The sequence below is a fragment of the Leptonychotes weddellii genome, chromosome 2 (genome assembly GCF_054177405.1).
Source record: "Leptonychotes weddellii isolate Sample4059 chromosome 2, ASM5417740v2, whole genome shotgun sequence".
NCBI lineage: Eukaryota > Metazoa > Chordata > Mammalia > Carnivora > Phocidae > Leptonychotes > Leptonychotes weddellii.
In genome coordinates this window covers 99,146,806-99,154,184 of record NC_138370.1, presented here as the reverse complement: position 1 = coordinate 99,154,184, position 7,379 = coordinate 99,146,806, and the positions used below count along the sequence as shown (strand labels likewise).

The 7,379-nt window shown below is 38.9% G+C and overlaps 1 protein-coding gene across 1 annotated transcript in view; it reads left to right on the top strand.

Annotated features, from left to right (window-relative positions):
• The first annotated feature begins 1,809 nt into the window (after positions 1-1,809).
• LOC145720140 (uncharacterized) overlaps positions 1,810-7,379 on the top strand; it is a 102,794-nt gene continuing 97,224 nt past the window's right edge. Inside the window, exon 1 of the mRNA XM_081812025.1 lies at positions 1,810-1,925. The gene's annotated coding sequence lies outside the window, so the exon portion shown is untranslated. The remainder of the gene's footprint in view (positions 1,926-7,379) is intronic.

Below are 7,379 nucleotides of genomic sequence, written 5' to 3'. Positions count from 1 at the left end.
CCACTTTCCAGAGCCTTACAGTTTAAAGGGGGAGATTTAAAAAAAAGGAAAGAAAGAAAAAGCAGAAAGAGAACTATTATCCAACCTCTTTCTTTCTTATCTGTCTATCTGTGGAACAAAAAAGAGAACTATCATCCAACCTCTTTCTTTATCTATCTGTCTATCTATGGAACAAAAACGAGTGAGAAAGAGGAGGAAGGGAGAGAAGGAGGGAGGAAAGGAGATGCACAGAGAGAAATACAACAGAACATTTGCCCAGATATGTAGAGGGCTCAAAGATAGTGTTGGTAGGTTGGAGCATGGGAAGGATGCATTTGAATCTGTGCTGATTACAGATTCATAACTAGCTTTTGGACATGCCTTTCTAAAGAGACCCGTGGAGTCCCATGATTGGTTTCATAAGAATGTCTACCTCCTGCAATTCCTTTGTGGAGCCACAGATGATCCTGTTTAAAATGAGGCGCTTTTGACACTTTGAATGCACTGTGGTTCTGACACGGGATCTTGAGCCTGTCTTGAGCTTCCTCCCTGGAGCTCCCGCTCCACTTTGTCATATTCTGTCATCTACTGACTCCCTAGTGAATGATTTATTTTGAAGTTTTTATTTTAATTTTCTCCTCTCACTTTAGCTTTAGATTGATAGTCCTCCCCCTTGACATCTGTTTTGCCTCACTGAGACGGCTGTCCAAATGTAGCACGTTACAGTGTTTCTTTATTATCTTTATAGAACAACAGGGTGTAGATGTGCTACTATAATTCAAAAGCCTGTTGGAGGGTGCTAGGAACTTGATGGGGGAAAAGTGCAGTACATCAAGGACACTGGAAAGCAGCTGATTGCGTGGTGTGGCAGACAGAGAAAATCCAGTACACTTAGCAATCATTTCCCAGCACGTACCCCCGCCTTCCCCTCAGTTGTCTGACCCTACCAACAGTGTGGAGAAGTTTCCCTAGTCCTCGCTCTATGTAAAGGGAGAAGCATCTCATGCTAACCATGGTGGGCACATCCAGCAGAGATCAAAGTGCTTTCCCAGACATTTCCTTTGTGACTCCTCTGTTGGCCAACAAAGCTACTCCTTAGCTACCACTGTCTCATTTTTGTTTGGTGGTGGAGACTTGCATTTTTTTTTTTTAATGTGGCAGAGAAAAGTTTCATCACATTTAATGCTGAATAAATAGTTTAATAGCTCTTTTTATTTTTTAACTGTGCAGTTAATGTTGGATAGAGTTATAACAGGCATTTACCAAAGGACATTCTATGAAAGGACACTATCAAAATACTTGTATGGAGCTTCGGTCCTTGAACGATAGGCCATATGGAAGCATATGTTAGATATATTCCAACCCCACTGGTAAGTGCTGGGAATTATGAAAGAAATGCTTAAGTAGTCTGATGGAGTATTTCTTTGGTAATGGTTTTTAGAACTAAATTCCTTGCAGGTATAACATTTTGAGAGGTTTCAGATAATGTTGGCATAATTAAAAACAAGTTATGCTTCATATAATACAACTTCTTATATTAAAAAATAAGCCAACATTTATATGTACCCATATATTTATATGTACTCAAATATTTCAACTTTTCTTGATTATGAGGAATAAGATGATGTTGGTGGTTATAGACTTAACATTCTTGGTTTCAATTTTTTGTGTTCATCCTAAAAGTTATGCTGTGTCATCAGTCTTCATTGAAATTGTATGCTCAGAGAGGCTTCATATGTAGGAAAAGGACATTCGACTAATATGAACACTTTAAGAGCAAAAAATAAATTTTATCAATAAGAAAGAAGTCATTAAAATGTTGCATATATATTTCAGGCCCAGAGTGTTTAGCGTGTCTTCTGGCTGTCGGTTCTGAGTCTCAAGTGCATTTCAACCTGATCACTCTAAAGGAGAAGAAACATCTGAAGGAGTCTCAAGGACTTCTGGTGAGTTCTAATATCAGTGCTCTTGAATTAAAAACAATTTTTTCCTCAAGTATATTTTTCCCAAATTTAGGTCAGACCAACTCAGACTAGTTTCATCTCCAGCAAATGGACAGTATGTAGAAGCTTGTTAATCCTTTGCCTGTTATTTACTACCACTTAATACTACATCTTTGAGAAAAATGTATGAGATCCTATTAAAAAAACAAGTTGGAAAGCAGGGAGTATCTATAGCATTCCTAATTTAATACAAATTAGTTTCTACTCATCGGTATATAAACTCCATAAATCCAGGGATTTTGCCTGATTTTTATTTGATTCACTGCTATATCCACACTCACATAATAATGCTTAAGCTCTGAGATTAAGAAGATTCTTCTCCAAGGCACATTGGTGAGACTGGTGAGAATCAGTCTACTTTAGAAGTACAGGCTGAACGGTCTTAATTCTGTCTCAGAGAAACAGAATAGACAACAATATGCAATATTCCTGTGAGATTTTATAAGATTATTGACTCAAACATCTATACCAAATCTTTAATCATTCTTCTGAGATTTAGGCTTTTAAACAGAAATCTATTATGCATTGCAAACACAATTGCATCTTGATTGAATTTTGGCTGCCTAAATCCTCTATCTGAGATAGATCTATCAACTCTTCAGAATGGGGTCTTTCCTGAATGACACATTAAGAACACTATTTTTGTAACATTTACTATGAGATCCTCTAGAAAGAGCCTGTTAATGATATAAAGAAATGAACTTTGGTCTGTGAATTAGAAAACTTGAGTCTGCTCCCAGTTCTGGCATTTGCCAACTGCATGACTGGGAAATCCATTTAATCTCCATAAGCCGCAGTTTCCTCACCTATGTGATGTCAACAACAGAGTAATTGATATATTCACAATTTTCTTATACAATATGAAGTGTTGTAAAATGGAAGGCATTATTATTACAATGTCTCTCGACTCAACAAAATTTAATATTTATAATGGCCAAAAAAAAAAAAAATGCCCTTGCAAGTGAGACTGTATCACCACATGTAAGAAAAGCAAGAAGGGCATTTTCTAATATAAAGTTGTTTGTAGTGTGGAAAGAGAGCAGAATAGTTCCAGATGAACTACAGGTTGATTCATATATTTCAACACCCTGCTCAGGCAGGTAATAGTCCTTCAAACTCACAGATATGATCCCATTCAAATGTACGTGGGCAACATAGATCAGAAGACTGTCATGTTTATGACAATACTCATAAATGTCCAGGAATGAAATCCATGTTGATTTAAATTGTTGCATATTGTGTCAGTTGGAGTTCTTTAGCTAAGTAAGTTGAAAAAAAAATTTATGGGAAGCATATGGGGTAATCCTTGGAATCTATGGAAGAAGAACAGCTAGATAGGATCAAGGTCACTCCCTCTCAGATGGGGCAGAAGAGAGAAAGGATAGTAGAAATATCACTTATTATTTTACTAAAGTCATTTGGATTGGGGGAAGATGGTTTTTTTTTTTTTTTAAAGATTTTATTTATTTGAGAGAGAGAGAATGAGAGACAGAGAGCATGAGAGGGAGGAGGGTCAGAGGGAGAAGCAGACTCCCTGCCAAGCAGGGAGCCCGATGCGGGACTCGATCCCGGGACTCCAGGATCATGACCTGAGCCGAAGGCAGTCGCTTAACCAACTGAGCCACCCAGGCGCCCGGGAAGATGGTTTCTAAAAGGCAAATTAGGTTGCTATTTCCTCCAGAAACCAACAGTTGCTGGACAGGCAAAAACAAAAGATATTAGATATACCTGTCACGATTAATAAGGATGACTTTAAAAAATTTTTTGAGACCTACATCAAAGTTATTTAAGCCGCTATGTGATATTTGTTTCAAAAATGATACAGTGAGTACTAGATTTTCCAAAGGCATTTTCAGAGGGATTGGGAACTTTCTCAGGAAATTCTGTGTCATCCCAAATGGATCCAGGTACTACACTAGCTTTACTTGAAAGCTCGGGATTTTCTCTTCATTTAAAAAATACAAATTAAAAATGGTTAAACAAATAAACAACAAGGAATTTTCAGGTTGGTGTGGATTTCATGATAATTGGCCCAGTATTATAGTCCAATGGAATAAGATACTTTGTGCAGACTACAAAAATACTGTGAACAAGAGCACTAGAGTTGAACCCACATTCCTGCATAAATAAAGTATATTTCTTACTTTTCTTTATTATGGAATTACTTTGAAAAATTTGATATTGTTCAGGTTTGTCCACAGCTGATTGTCAATGATGCCATTGCAGAGGGTCGAATACTAACCTGTCCTTTAAATACTTTCCATGTTACTCATCTTTAGTTTGGAAGCTCTGAGGTCCCTGGAATTTTCATGTCCTTTTGGAGAGATTGTTTTATGATTTCATGTCTGATTCTATATTTGGATATGAAAATGGATCATGGAATCAACAAAATGCAAACTCACAAAATAATCATGAACTCAAAAAAAAGAATCTCAGGAAGTCACATATCATTTGATACAAAAAATAATTGAAGAGCAATGAGAAGACATAGCTTCTGATGTCATCCTATGCTTTTAGGTCATTTGTTGAACAGTTCATCAAATTTGTAAATCTTGAGTAAAAGTCTTAAGCGTTTCTACATGCAAATTTAATTCCACCATATTTTTATACTAAAGAATTACAAAGCATAATTCTATATTATCGTACACCAAAATGAGAGTATTTTCCCCTAGGATATAATTAACATCTGAATTTATGTTCATTTTTTATAATGAACAGATAAATGGAAATGTGGTTTTTGAGTAAACTGGCCGAAAATGCTCTCAGACCCACTGGACTACTTAAGAACAGTGTGACATACAGCATTTAATTATATACATTTACAAAGAAATCTTTGCTCTTGTGCCACGTTATCAACATAAACAGGAGTGAACCCGGTTGAGATAATATTTAGTGAGTGATACTCCTTACCTGAGTTACTTTTCCTAGGCACCAGCATTGTGACGGCCATGGTCACTTGGGGTGAGCCCAGTACCCAAGGCGTGACATCACATAGCTGAAGATTTTTTTAATTTGTGATCTCATAAAACAAACGAATTAATTAGAAATAACCAAACCGGGGCACCTGGGTGACTCAGTCGGTTAAGCGGCCAACTCTTGGTTTTGGCTCAGGTCATGATCTCAGAGTGCTGGAATGGAGCCCCCTGTCAGGCCCCATGCTTCAGGATTCTCTCTCTCCCTCTGCCCTCCTCCCTCCTTACTCTCTCACATGCCTGCTCTGCCTCTTAAATAAATAAATAAATAAATAAATCTTTATAGTTATATTGTTTGCTATATTGCTCACTTTAATTGAATATTTAAAAAATTATCTTGAAATATTTTATCTACTCCTGATATTAATTCAATTCATTTACTCTAGCAATTTGCAATGGCTTTTAATCTCCATAGAAATTGCTGGTCAAATGTGATGAGGGAATATGTCTTCGCTTAGCGCTCACGTACTTCAGGTACTTCAGTGATTCTTCTTTTTTGTTCTGGGTCTCCAAAATCCATGCCAATTATTATTTTTTAAACAAAGATTTTATTTATTTATCTGAGCGAGAGAGTGAGGGAGGGGGAGAGGGAAAGAGCGGGAGATCACGAGCAGGGTGGGGGGCGGGGGGGTAGAGGGAGAAGCAGACTCCCTGCAGAGCTGGGAGCCCAACTAGGGACTGGATCCCATGGGATCATGACCTGAGCTGAAGGCAGACACTTAAGCGACTGAGCCACCCAGGCGCCCTAAATCCATGCCAATTAGACCAAGAATCATTTCTGCCCTACATAGAAGATACAAATTCAAGTCCACCAGCTTAGAAATACAATGGGGCTAATCTTGATTTTTCGTGTAACTGAATCGTAACAGGCCTCAATTCAAGTGCATAATGAAATTAATTTTTTCTTGGGTCTTTTTATGTGATCTCAAAATTTTTTTTCCAGGTTTTCCAGTGGGAGTGGGGTGGAATATTGGGGCATACCTCATTTCAGGTGTTGATAAAGGGGTAAAAGAGGTGAAGCAGATATCATGTCTTGTCTGAGCCATCATCATTGATTTGTTCTGGCTTTTGCTCAGATACTCTTTTTAGAATGGGTTTAGCTATCTTCCCACAGACCAGGGCTATGCTTTCCCTTATTACCATCACCAAGGTTGAGATCTTCAATTTTCTGTGCCATGTCAATGTTGTCCTTGGGTTTAGGGAATATATTTAACTGCTCCAACACCACATTTGGCTTCAGGCAACTCTGTGGGGCTTTCTCAGGCCTCTCTGCCAGAAAGTGAAAACCATGTCTACTCTACCACCCTGCCGTGCTGGGCACAGGGAATCCTGGTCTGGCTGCCTCCCCTGGTCCTACTCAAAAGTGGAATGCAGAAATCCCCTCTGAATATTTACAGTGAAATATACTTCTTGGTATTCCCCATCTCAGTAAATGCCATCATTATTTGCACAATTACTCAGATGAAAACTTAGATTTGTCCTTGATTCTTCTTTTTTTCTTACCCCATCCAATTTGTTAGGAAGTCCTCTTTACCTTAAATTATATCCCTAAGCCACTTCTCAATACTCCATCGCTACCACTGTTAATTCAGGCCAACACATGGCTTACCTGGCTTACAGTAATAACCCCTTCACTAGTTTCTATTAATTCCCTGCGTCCACAGTTGCTGCCTTCCTGCCACCCTCCAGAGTGACCTGTTAAAAACTTAAATCAACTCTTGCTACTCTTCCACTCAAAACTCTCCAGTGACTTAGCATCAGGATGGAATCTAAGCCATGTTTCTTATAAAGGTCTACAAAGTGCTGGTCACCCTGCATTTTCAGGTCTGGGCTTCTTGTCATTTCTTAAATATGCCAAACTCATTCCTTCCCCAAGACTTTAAAATTTCTAATTTCCTGCTCTCCCCCACATGACTCTTAAATCCTTCAGATATCTTCTTTTTTTTTTTTTTTTTTATTTTTAAAAGATTTTATTTATTTATTTGAGAGAGAGAGAGCACATGAGAAGGGGGGAGGGTCAGAGGGAGAAGCAGACTCCCCGCCGAGCAGGGAGCCCGATGTGGGACTCGATCCAAGGACTCCAGGATCATGACCTGAGCCGAAGGCAGTCGCTTAACCAACTGAGCCACCCAGGCGCCCTCCTTCAGATATCTTCTTAAATGCCACTTCTTCAGGGCTTCATCTCCCCATTCCCTTACCTGACATTTTTTTTTTTTAAAGATTTTATTTATTTATTTGACAGAGAGACACAGTGAGAGAGGGAACACAAGCAGGGGGAGTGGGAGAGAGAGAAGCAGGCTTCCCGCCGAGCAGGGAGCCTGATGTGGGGCTCGATCCCAGGACCCTGGGATCATGACCTGAGCCAAAGGCAGACGCTTAACGACTGAGCCACCCAGGTGCCCCCTGACATTTTTTTTTTTTTTAC